The sequence below is a fragment of the Rhinolophus hipposideros genome, assembly GCF_964194185.1.
Source record: "Rhinolophus hipposideros genome assembly, chromosome: 13".
Lineage (NCBI taxonomy): Eukaryota > Metazoa > Chordata > Mammalia > Chiroptera > Rhinolophidae > Rhinolophus > Rhinolophus hipposideros.
The window spans coordinates 1,736,417-1,749,468 of record NC_138059.1 but is presented as its reverse complement, the minus strand read 5'-3'; positions in this window follow the sequence as shown (position 1 = coordinate 1,749,468).

Genomic DNA, 13,052 nt, shown 5'->3' with positions numbered 1-13,052 from the left:
TGGCGGAGGTGCTTGCATGGCCCACTCGGAGCCCCCGGCTTCTCATCTGTGAAATGGGCCCGCTGACGCTTGGCCTGGGGGCCCGTTCTCCTCTGTGGGGTGGAGACTGTCCCTGGCGGGAGCTGCGGAGGCCTGTTTCAGGCCCCAGTGCTGGGCTGTTGCCGGGCGAGTGCTCCCACAGCCCTTTAATTACTGAGCACTAACAAGCCCTGAAATTAAATTAAGAAGAGGAGCTGACGGCTTGGGCATCATTTCTCTCCCCACCATGGGAGTTAATGAGAATCTCGGGGACAGATGGAGTCCGGGGAGGGGGTGCTCAGTGCAGCAGTACATGCCCGGTCCCACTAGGAGGGTGGGGGTCCTGCAGGTTTACAGGGTATCCTCAAGGATACTCAGGCCTCCACTGGGCCCCAGGAAAAAGGTGACTGTGGGAGGCAGGGCATGCCTGACGGCATCCCAGCCCCAGGCCAGCTGGGTCCCATCATTTACCCGTGTCCAATTTGGGGAAACTGAGGCACGCCACAATGGTTTGAAGCACGTGTCCAGGCTCTGCCCAGGGCCTGGCTCAGGCCGCAGAACTGACCAAGTCTCCCCCAGCCATAGAGGTCTTGGGCCTGGAGACTCAAAGCACCTGTATCTGTGACAGGTGGGGAGTCCCCGGGGTATGCTCAGTCCTGTGACGCCAGCCCTGTCACCACTCATCTGCCATGGTGGGTCTTGGCTGGTTCCAGGCTGAGAGCACTGGAAAAGGTGTCAAGGAGCTGCGCCCACTCCTCTTAAACACGTAATTGTTGCAAACCCTCATCCCTGATTGTCCCCCCCTGCCCCCCGTCCACCCCGGGGCTTTCTCATTCCTGCAGCCAACCCTACATTAATCACGGCTAATTGCTATCGGGAGTCATTTATGTCAAGAGCCATTATTTCTGGGAATGAAGAGAAATAAAAGATGGTTCTTTCAGAACGCCTGGCATTGCCAGGAGGAACCAGCCCAGGCCCGGGATGAGGCCCCAGCACCCCCACCGGCCCACATCCCGTGGCTCCAAACCACATGTGACAAATGGGGGGCTGCTGGCCTCTGCTGAGTGTTCAGGGAAATGAGCACATCCATCACGTTCACGCATTTTTCTGAAGTTGTTGTGAGTTTCCTTGAAACCCAAGAGGGTTTATTTTTTCCCTTTTTTAGCAACAACAGCTGGGAACAAGTTGACACTTTCTAAAAACTGCCACTTCTTGCTTGAGAAGGGTGTAGGGGAGGGTGCCCCATGCTTGCCAAAGCCCCAGGCCCCAATCTGAGCTCACACACCAGGAAAGGACCTGTCCTGGTTTTCAGGTCAGTAGAGGGAGGTCAGAGTCTGGGAGAAGGGGCATGGGCATCACCCCTGGGGGGTTCTGGGGCATGGTCACCTCCCAGAACCCAGAGGGCAGATGGAGGGGAAGGGACAGTAGAGAGGAGTTTCTGCTTGTTGCTCATTTTCAAGTTTCCGTGTTTTCATTTTGATTGAAACAAGTCTCAGATCAGTTTATTAAGTGGACTATTTGGTTATTTTCTTATCATTGGTATCATGTCTGAGATCTGTCAATCCTGGCCAACGCCACACCTGTGAGAACGACGGGCGTGCAGATCTCCGAGCATCGTGTGTGTGCGTGCATGGGTGTGCACGTGTGCACACATGTTCACCTGCCTACGCGTGCGCCTGTGCTTGCCAGTGTGCATGCATGTGTCTCTCAGGACACACATGCACATGTGTGCACATGTCCGTGTCTGTGTGCATGTGTGTGCGTGCATGTGCGTGTATAGGCACCTGTGGCCACTGTGTTTTTTGTACACAAACAACACGAAGGCCTTTGCAGTCCCCTCGCCTGTCTCTGTCACAGTAACTCTCTGAGTTCTGTGACTTTAGACCCACTTTACTGATGAGGAAACTGAAGCTGAGAGCGCTGACTGGACTTGCCTGAGGACCCCAACCTGAGGACTACCCTAGCGAGGACATCTGCGTCCACAAGTCCCACTCAGAGGTGCAGAAGTCACCCCCGCCCCTCTCAGAGGGCAGGCCCCTCCCACTCCCTCTCTCAGAGGGCACGCCCCTCCCACTCCCCCTCTCAGAGGGCACGCCCCTCCCACGCCCCCTCTCAGAGGGCACGCCCCTCCCACTCCCCCTCTCAGAGGGCACGCCCCTCCCACTCCCCCTCTCAGGGGGCAGGCCCCTCCCACGCCCCCTCTCAGAGGGCAGGCCCCTCCCACTCCCCCTCTCAGAGGGCAGGCCCCTCCCACTCCCCCTCTCAGAGGGCACGCCCCTCCCACGCCCCCTCTCAGAGGGCAGGCCCCTCCCACTCCCTCTCTCAGAGGGCACGCCCCTCCCACTCCCCCTCTCAGAGGGCACGCCCCTCCCACGCCCCCTCTCAGAGGGCACGCCCCTCCCACTCCCCCTCTCAGAGGGCACGCCCCTCCCACTCCCCCTCTCAGGGGGCAGGCCCCTCCCACGCCCCCTCTCAGAGGGCAGGCCCCTCCCACTCCCCCTCTCAGAGGGCACGCCCCTCCCACTCCCCCTCTCAGGGGGCAGGCCCCTCCCACTCCCCCTCTCAGGGGGCAGGCCCCTCCCACGCCCCCTCTCAGAGGGCACGCCCCTCCCACGCCCCCTCTCAGGGGGCACGCCCCTCCCACTCCCCCTCTCAGGGGGCAGGCCCCTCCCACGCCCCCTCTCAGGGGGCAGGCCCCTCCCACTCCCCCTCTCAGAGGGCACGCCCCTCCCACTCCCCCTCTCAGGGGGCACGCCCCTCCCACTCCCCCTCTCAGGGGGCAGGCCCCTCCCACTCCCCCTCTCAGAGGGCACGCCCCTCCCACTCCCCCTCTCAGGGGGCACGCCCCTCCCACTCCCCCTCTCAGGGGGCAGGCCCCTCCCACTCCCCCTCTCAGAGGGCACGCCCCTCCCACGCCCCCTCTCAGGGGGCACGCCCCTCCCACTCCCCCTCTCAGGGGGCAGGCCCCTCCCACGCCCCCTCTCAGGGGGCAGGCCCCTCCCACTCCCCCTCTCAGAGGGCACGCCCCTCCCACTTCCCCTCTCAGGGGGCAGGCCCCTCCCACTCCCCCTCTCAGAGGGCACGCCCCTCCCACGCCCCCTCTCAGAGGACACGTCCCTCCCACGCCCCCTCTCAGAGGGCACGCCCCTCCCACTCCCCCTTCTCAGAGGGCAGGCCCCTCCCACTCCCCCTCTCAGAGGGCACGCCCCTCCCACTCCCCCCTCTCAGAGGGCACGCCCCTCCCACTTCCCTCCGGCTCTCCCTCCCCTCTTGGCTGGTCTCTGCTGTCTCACCACCCCGCTGGCCCGGGCCCTGTCTTCCCTTCGGTCCTTCTCTGGTGCCCTCACCACAGCACGCCCTTGGCACACCTCAGCAGCACTGTTATGACATCTCCCCACTCTGAGCCTGTTCCTGGGTGTGCCCCACAGTGGCTCAAAGGTGACATGCGGTGGCTAACCACCCTGGACCGCTTCCCCACTGGCCCATCTCCTCCAGTCTCAGACTCCACTATGGCCCCACCAGACACAGCCCCCAGGGGCAGCCCCTTTCCAGCCTCCCATAGCAGGAGGGGGAGTAGACGTCGCCCTATCCACAGAGACAAGCTCCAGGAGGTGGTGTCCCTTTTTGAATGTCCTGCAGCCAGACAATGCCAGCCCAGCTTCTCCCATGCCCTCTGTCCCTGCCTCCTTTCTTGGCAAGGCTGCCTTGCTCCTTCCCCCTCATCACCCTCCATCCTCCAAGGAGAGAACCTGGCTTCCGAGTCAGAAAGACTCAGGCTCACAGCCAGGCATCATCTCTTATTAGCTGTGCCATTCTGGGCAGGCGTCTCCAGGCCTCTGCGCTCTGATTCCGCGTCTGCAAGGTGAGGTGAGAAGTGTGTGGCTGCAGACTGGGACCCCCAGAGGATCTGCGAACTTGCTGGGAAAACCAATTTTGCCACTCGCTGGGAATCTCCAGGCCTGCAGGCGTGCTGGGCCACCTCCGCAATGCTTCGGAGTCTCAGCTAAGGACCAGATGGTGTTTTGAGCATTTTAATAAGAGCTATTTGCAGTGTTGCTGCCATAAAAAAAAAATTTCCTGCTTAATGAGCAAATGCATGTCGGTAACGCGTTAAAGGCGCTTGGATGTTTTAAATATTATGTACGGGGTGTTCGTGTTAACAAACCTGATTTTTAATTACACCTTCCCATGCTGCTTGGCTGGGCTGAGGGTAGGGGAAGGGAGAAGAAAATTTAGGCAAAACAAGCGTGGTTTGCCGTCAGAAGCGACAGCCAGTTTCTCCGAATCTCCCCCTTGCAGACACTGCCCTGACGACATGTAGATACCGGAGCTCGGCAGGGATTCCGGGATGGCTCCACCCTTGCTAACCCTCATCTCTCAGCCACACACGGAGCCCTGCCCTGCTTGGAAAACGAGCCCTGATTCCTGGTTGAACATCTAGCGTAAGCTTGGTCACGTACTGAGCCCTGAGCCCTGATTGCAGGCTCACCCCTGACCCCGGTCACACAGTGAACTCTGACCCTGGTCAGAGACTGAGTCCTGACTTGGGTCATGGTCTGAGCCCCGATCCCAGCTACGGACTAAGCCTTGGTCATGTTCATGGACGAAGCCCTTAGACGTGCACTGATGACCGCAGTTCCCTTTGCGGTGCCTCAATGGGAAGCAAACGTGGTGGGTCTGAGCACTCAGGGTGCTCTGTGGGTCCTGGAATAATCACCTTGGAAGGCGGTATTGGGATGCGCTCCTTTGCTGATGGCTGCAGCAGGACCCCCAACCTTCTGGTCCCCCAAGCGTCTTCCCCTTCCCACGTTCAGTCCGTTTGCGCCCACTTCCCGGCACGGACTCAGAAGTCCCTCGAGGACCTGGCGGTCTCCGGTGCCTGTTTCGGCTGGCCCCTGCCTGTGTACACTTCTGCTCCCTCCAGCCACCTCAGGCAGGTATTATGGACTCTCTCCCTTTCACAAATGATAACCTGCAGCTCTGGGAGGTGAAATGCACCCATCGGCACGGCTGCTATCACCAGCTGGCGCGCGGGGCAGAGGAGTGGCTCCTGGGAGGCCAGGTGAGGCAGCCTTGGGATGGAGCTATGCAGGGAGGAGCAAGCCACTGGTGGCACCTGGTCCTTGGCGGATGGGCCCGGTGGCCACCACCAGGGTTTAAATGTCCAAAGCCACTCCTGCCTGCCCCCCATACCAGCAAATCTCTGTGTAAAGTGGGTTAGTAATTCACCCAGCAAATCGCTTCTAGATGCCAGGCACTGTGCTAGGAGGAGACCAAAACGCAGAGACCCCTGCCCTCCTGCAGCTTGTACCTTAATTCATTAGTTCTCAAAGTGTGGTCTGTGGAACCCCAAGCGGGCTCTCCAGGATGCTTTCAGGGGACCCACAAGGCCAAACCCGTCTTCACAAAAACGTTCAGATGTTGTCGGCTTCTTTTGTGTTGACAAAAGAAGAGAGGGCAGACGCAGTGACAGGTGAAGTTACTGATGCGTGAGCACAGATCAGTGGTGGCACCAAGCTCTGCGGGCTGTCACCAGTGTTTCAGTGCCACACACTTGCCATGCAGAATGCCTTGGCGACGCAGGGAAATGCTTTCCCGAGTCTTGGCCTGGAGCGCACGTCTGTGTAGGATTCTGCGTGAGGAGGTGGGAGGTGCGCGACGATGGGTGTCTGGAGGAAAGGCCCGTGGGCCATTGTTTTGAGTTATAAGCCCAGCTAGCTGCTTTTCTGCTCGTCGTCCCTGAGCATGGCCTCAGCAGTCTGGACGTCAGCATGGCTCTGAGACCCTCTGTGGGCCCTCCTGGGCTTGTGTGCAGGGACCACAGAGGACAGGCCAGCTGGGAATAGGCCGGAGCTGGGGACAAGGGCACAGCCTCCAAGGGACCTGTGCTGAGACACAGCTCTGCCAGCAGGCTGGTGGCTGGTTGGTCCTCCATCTCCCTGGGGCCTTGTATGTCGTCTGGAGCATGGGATAGTTATTCTTTCCTCAAAGTTCTTCTTCGAAGGCCAGAGAGTGTTTGTAAAGTGCCCAGCATTTGTAGAGCCTCTGAAAACGGCCCCAGTTACCTCTGGGAATGATAACTTCCCCGAAAACCTTATGAAATAAGTCCCAATATGTCTGCCTTCAAGAGGGGGAAACGGAGAGTCAGGGGAGGAAGCTGACCTGTCCAGCGTCCCGTGGTAAACAAGGATTGCAGCCAGGCCTGCACGATGACCGGGGCTGGCCGGTCCACGCCTTCGGGCTGCCTGGAGCCCCTTCCTGCCAGCTTTCCTCAGACCCCTGGGGTCTTCCCATGCCTACAGTCCCACCCCGGTCTGCAGCTCAGGTCTCTGCGGAGCCGATTATTGGGTGACTCCCCCATCTGGCTCCCTGGCTGTTGTCATGGGAACTGCCTTCTCGTTGCCACATGCCGCTGACTGGGGAGGCCGCGTCAGATGGACAGAGGAAAGACTGGAGCTGAAGAAGCAGGGAGAGGAGACAGCTTCTGGGTGGGCCTGGATGGGCCGGTCTTCTCTGCCCCGTAGACGGGTCTGCAGCAGGCACTCGGGGGCTCCTTCTCGTCTTTGTGCCAGAGAGGAGCAGGGAATAAGGAGCGGGGCCACGGGGCTGACCCCGGACGTATTGGTTGGTGTGGTGCTGATTTCATCCAGGGGCCCAGGGACACCCAAAGCTCACCTGCCAGTGACTCCACACACTCACCCTCCTGCCCCCATCCTGCAAGGTATCAAGTAAGCTGGGCACAAGGATGAATGCAGGGTGAGGACTGAGGGACGCTTTTCGGCAGCCATCTTAGGACTCTGTAACTCGGGCAGGGCCCTGGTCAAGGATATGTGGGGACAGGTGGCCTGGCCGTGAACCCATGTGGTGAAGAGGCTGACCTGTGAGGGTCGGGGAACCTGGGGAAACTGAGGTGTGAACTATGGGATGGCAGCAGCCCCAGGAGGACACAGGAGCGTATTCTGTAAAGGAGCAGCCTGTGCAAAGGTCCTGGGGTGGGAATGAGTTTGGTTTGTTCAGGGAACAGTGAGGAGTCCTGCAGGGCTAGAGTTTGGGGAGAAATCATGGGAAGTCCTGTTGTCTTGTTGGCTATGGCTGGGAATTTGCCTTATCCTATGAGAAGGCACCATGGAGGCTTTGGACAGACATATTTAAAGGGTCATTTGGTTACTGCATGGGCCACAAAACAGGGTGAGGGCAGTGGTGGGGGCAGGGAGGCCTGGGCCTGGAGCAAGTCTCCTTTGAGAGTGGAGGGGGCTGAGGGGCACGTGGGGGGCTCCCCAGGAGTGTTTTCACCAGGCCCTGGGCTCAACTCTCAGCCTATAGCTCTGATGGTGGCCTGGGCCTGGGGTCAGGGACCTGGGAGGGATGGACAAGAGACATGACTGGTTCGGGACACCAGTCCAAGGTGTCAGGTGTGTTGCTGTGGAGCTGAGGACAGCTGGCCCAGGACATGGGCTCCTGCATGGTGTCCTAGCCTCGCTCTGCCCTTGACCCCGGGAGTCACCTTGGACCCTTGCTGTCCTCTCAGCGTGGCCACCTGCTAGTGAAGAGCCAGAGAACTCCCCCAGCCTCTATCTTCTGGGATTTCGAGAAGTCCAACTGTCCCTCCCCCTGACTGTGACGGCGCAGGGCTGGCTTGTCCCTGAGTGCGGGAGCTGCTGGGACACACACTGAACAAAGATAGCACCGATGAACATATGCTGCCTCCAGGGGGGCATGGTTAGGGGCTCAGAGCTGGAGGCCTTGAAGCTCCAGGGGGAGGGTGTCTGTGTCACTGGTACCAACATGGGGATGGCAGAGGGAGCTGTTGCTTATGAGGCACCTACTGTGTGACACATGACACCACATATTGTCAGCTGCTTCCCAAAGACCTGCCAGGCATGTGCTGTTGTCCCCTCCCTCAAGTAAGGAAACCTAGGTGGGGGAGAGGCCAAGTGACTGCTGGGTCACACAGAGGAAGGGTCAGAGCAGGCTGGTTGGTCTGACCCGAGGGAGGAGGTGCTGCTGTTGGGATGTGTGGAAAGACTCACTCCTCTACCCACCCACCATCCATCCATCTACCACTCATCCATCTATCCACCCACCCAGTACCCACCCACCCATCCATTACTGGGCTAGACGCTGAATTCTCACCTCAAATTAGCTTGGCTTACTGTGAACCCTAGGCCATGTCAGGGGTGCTCGCCGGGCCTCAGTTTCCTCATCTATGACATGCAGGAGGTTGAAGTCAACGGGCCCTTCAACCAAGGGCCCTAAAGAGCTTTGCGTGCTCAGACGGCAAGAATGAAAGTTATCCCGTGAGCCCTGACCCCACACAGGGGGCAGCCCAACTCCTTAGCACAGATCTAGCACCCATTGGTACTTCCCAGCCTGCCTCCCCTCCTACTGCCCTGCCTCTCTGTCTATCACCCTTCCCTCCATTCAGACCTTCCCTGCGTGTGTCCCCTCCAGGGGACCCTCCTGTTCCCGAAGGCTGCCCACAGGACTGACCATGAGGTCTCTTGTCCTCCATCCCTCCCTCCATTTTCCTAGCGTAGGGTTTCATGGCACAGACTCTGAGGCTGCTTGCCCTGCCTCCTGGCTCCACTCATTGACCTCCTTGTGCCTCAGTTTGCCCATCTGTGAAATGGGGCGTCCCCATCTTAGCAGGTGGTTAGGAGGATTCAATGCGACCACGGATCTAACGTTCTTGTAATTGGGCCTTGCTCACATGGGAGCCAAGGTGTTGGCTGTTGTTATTATGCTCCAACATTTCCTGGGCACTCACGGGAGCCCCACTTGCTAATCTAGGTGGGGCTGGCAAGTGCACCTTAGGATGGCACTCCCCTGCTCCAAGATGCTGCCAGTCCAGCCTATCTTACCTCACCTTCCTTGCCTTCTTCCCCAGTTAGTTAATTAGAGACAAATGCCTTTCTGGAGAGGGAGAGGGTGCTGGGAGGAGGGCAAGCATCGTGTGATCCCCCAACTCCCAACTCTGCCTCCTCCCCCATCGCTTCACCTCTGCTGGGGTTGGAAAGGTGGGCGGGCAGACCCACCAGGGAACCAGCCCATAGAGGACATTTCTGGTCTTGTCACTTTTTTTTTTAAATCAGCCAGCTCCATGATGGCTGGGGAGCCCCTTTGAGGGGCTGAAACCCCTCAGTGCCCTTTCAAAAGCTAACACGGTTGGAAGGAACTGGAATCCATCACTGGGCATGGACATCGTTCACTGCTGGAGGCCAAGCTGCCAAAAATGTAAATTCCTAATTAAAACAGAAATTAATCCTCTCCCCCAACTACCTGCTATCTTCAGCTGGATGAGCAACTTTTACGCTGTTAATTAATGTCATCACCCGTTAGCTTTATTTACATAAGCAGATATAATTCATATGGCTTTGGAGAGACTGATGGGGAAACTAAAAGAAAAAGTTTTCTTTAAGTTAAAAAGAATTAATTACCTTGATCCTCTCCATTGTATTCTAATCACAGATTTGCAGGGTCCCTCTCTGGCTCCCTGAAACCCTCGGTTGGGGCCTGCTTTGATGAACTGGGAGCTTGTTCCAAACAGAGGGAAAGTTGAAAATTCTCGTGGAGCCACTCAGACGGCTGTCTACAGACGGCGCAACGGATGTCATCATTTTTTACGGTTTCTGACTTTGGATGTTTTTGTTACCCAGTGAAATATACTCTAAACACCACATTAAAATCTCGAACAGCTCCTGGCAGGTTAATAAACTATGTGAACTGCTGGCATTGAGCACATTTTTTGGGGGGGAGGGGATGCTTGTGTCTCTTTAGTGACTGTCTTCAGTCGCTTCCTGGAGGTTCCAAGCCTGGGGTCCTCCAGGGGGAGGAGCAGCTGAGGTGACTGGCAGCAGACAGCCCAGACCCCTCCCTCCAGGGGTGTGGACAAGGACACCACTTAGCCGGGCCCTTTGCTGGGGGAAACGACGACTCAGAAGTTCACACGAGCTGCCAGTTGCCTGGTGACTCTTCAGTAGTGTTCTGAGTTGTGTTCTCGGCATGCCCCCTCCCCTGGGAAGTGCAGGGGTGGAGGGTCCTAGCCATCACTGGGCACCAGACTTTGGAGAAGCCACTTAGCCTCCCAGGCCTCAGTTTCCACAAGTGTGATGGGGAGGTGGTGCTCTGGTCCTGTGTGCAGGACTTGGTGGCGTACATGGGGGAAAGGCGCTCACCAGCCACATGGCTCCCTGGACCCCTGCCCCCACCTCTTCATCTCCTGCACCGGGGAGGAGACCTGACTGTGCCTGCCAGCAGGCGAGTCAGGGATAAAATATCACCTGTGATCTGAGCCTGGGGCTTCTACAAAGCCCGGGCGGGTGAGAAAGGACCAGTTTCTTTCAGGGGACGAAAGTTGGCACAACTTTAAAGAACCATCCTCCCGGACACGCAGAGAACAGCTGTGCAGAGTCTGAAAGAACTTCCTCCCCCCACAGAGATTCTGGTGTGCGTTTCCCCTTCTTGAATGAAGGAAAGAAATGGTGCTGAGTACAGAGTAATTACACGAATTGAGGCGGAAATCAGTCATGAAAGGGAGAGAAATGAAGAGGCCCATCCAGGAAACGTCCCCCCTCTTCTCCTTGAGCCCCCGCTGCTGTCTGCCGGCTGCCTCCTGCCTCCCTGACCCGTTTCAGAAGTGGTTATCAGCTCTGGTGGCCTGTCTCTTTACCCCCCACCACCCAGCGAGGGCTCCCCCAGGAGTTCTCCCTCTCCTGCACCCAGCGCCTGGCAGAAAAAAAAATTCTCACCGTCCTAACATCATAAAATTGTAAAAAAAAAAAAACTTAAGTGGTGAAGACGTTTAATTCTTTTCCTCCCCTCTTTTCAAAATTATACTATGCTATTTTACCTGTTGAACGGGGAACGATGAGATGACATGTGTGGGCAAAAGAAAGAGAAAGGAGACCCACCCACATGCGCTCAGAGGACCCCACGGCACTTGGTGTGTCCTTCCAGTCTCCTCGCCTTTCAGAACCAGCCCCTCAAGCCAGTTAACTTCGAAGAAAACTGCTTCACTTTGTTTGAAGAAAGCTGTTTAAGACTTTAAAAACTTTTCCTGATATACAAGTCACATATAATTCATCCATTTCCAATGTACAGTTCAATGGCTTTCACATATTCACAGAAAATGTGCGACCGTCACCACAACTTTAGAACATTGTCATCTCCTCAAAAAGGAACCCCACCCTCCTCGTCAGCTGTCACCGTGTTAACGCCCCGCTCCCTGCCCCCATCCCCTTTGAAACGACGCATCTGCTTTCTGTCTGTACACATTTGCCTGTTCTGGGCACTTCATACAAATGGAATCATGTACCACGTCACCTTTTGTGTCTGGCCGCTTTCACTTAGCATGACGAGTGCTATCGCGGTTCACCCAGGCCGTAGCAGGTGTCAGGGCACCGGTCTGTGTTTACGTTCGAATACTATTCCGTTGCACGGACAACCCCCCGGTGTCTGTCCATGTGTCAGCTGATGGACAGTCGGGTGTTTCTGCCTCTTGTGATTATGAGTCCTGCTGGTGGGGACACTTGTGCGGACACAGGTTTTCACTTCCCTTGGGTGCTACCCAGGAGTGGAGCTGCTGAGTCACAGGGTGATACTATGTTTAACGTTTTGAGGAACTGCCAGACTTTTCCACAGTGGCTGCGCCATTTCCAGTGTGTGGGGGTTCCAGTTTCTCCACCTCCTCGCCAATACTTATCATCTGTTTTTTTGATTCCAGCCATCCTGGTGGGTGTGAAGTGACATCTCATTGTGCGTGGAACGTTTTTAAGCCAAACTGTTACAAGCTTGTTTGACCTCCAGACTCTTCTCTGAGGGACCAGGATGTATTCTGGCCCCCACGCTGGCGTCCCGTAAGGCTGCTTGCGAGGGGGTGGGAGGAACCATGGCGAGGTGACGTCTGCCTGTGAGTCTAGTGCCCGGGGAGTGGCACTTAGTGTGGTCACGAAAATTCAGGAATGAATAAATAAATGAGTGAGTGAATCAGTGTGTGGGGACAGAGCCCCAGAGAGCAGTTTCCAGGCTCTCGGCCTCACGTGGCAAGGTGCTGCCTCGGGTAGGAGATGGCCGTCAGCTGTGACTAGTTGGCCGTCAGCTGTGACCGGTTAGCCATTAGCCACTGAAATAACTGCCGCGGCTGCGCTGGCAAGGGCGGATTGCAGTTAGCAAGTGGGGTCAGTTGGCAGAGAAGCAGATGCCGGATTGCGGATGGTGTGGCTCCTGCTTCCTGTGTCTCCAACCCATCCGCCAGCGAGACTCTAGTGGTATGAACCCCTATCTATGGCTCCGTGGGTGTTCCTTTTTGGCTTTGCCATATCCTGTGTTCTTGTGCGGGGAGTGGGACCAGAGACTCCGCGTGACACAGTGGATGACTTGAATTTTCACTATGACCTCCTGAGGTTGGAAAGAAAGATGGGCGCTAGGGACCACTGGGCAGATGGGGAATCTGAGGCACAAGGCCACATCTTGGCCTGGGGAGCGCTGAGGTGCAAACCAGGTCTGTCTGGCCCTTTGGCCGGCAAGCTTCTCAGATGGCCCCCAGGTTTGCCCCTCCCCCCACCGTGTCACGTGCGCACCGCACTGGGGCTGTGAATGTGGTGAGCTTCATGTCCTGATTCGATTATGTGACACGGCACAGCTGATCGACAAAGGAGAGAGTATGTGGGGTGGGCCTGGCCTGAAGGCCATCGCCCCACAACTGAGGGTCTTTGGGGTAAGGGAGCTGCCCCCACTGCAGCCTGCGACGCGGAGCTCAGAAAGCCGTTAGGTAGTTTAACGGCTCTGAGAGTTCACGCCTTAATCGTCTACAAGGAAAAGCGGAAAATAACTCTGATTTATTGAGGCTCTGTGTCCTGAAGCCCCACTGCAGAGACCTAGGCTGTGTAACTGAGGGAGGGGGCCCGGTTGTGGCACCCGTGATGGTTTATTTGTTTTTTGAAAGACTTTGAATTTTTAGAGTTTCTGGTTCACAACACAATTGGAGGGGAGGGTACAGAGGGTCCCCATTGGCCCCTGCCCCCTGCGTGCACAGC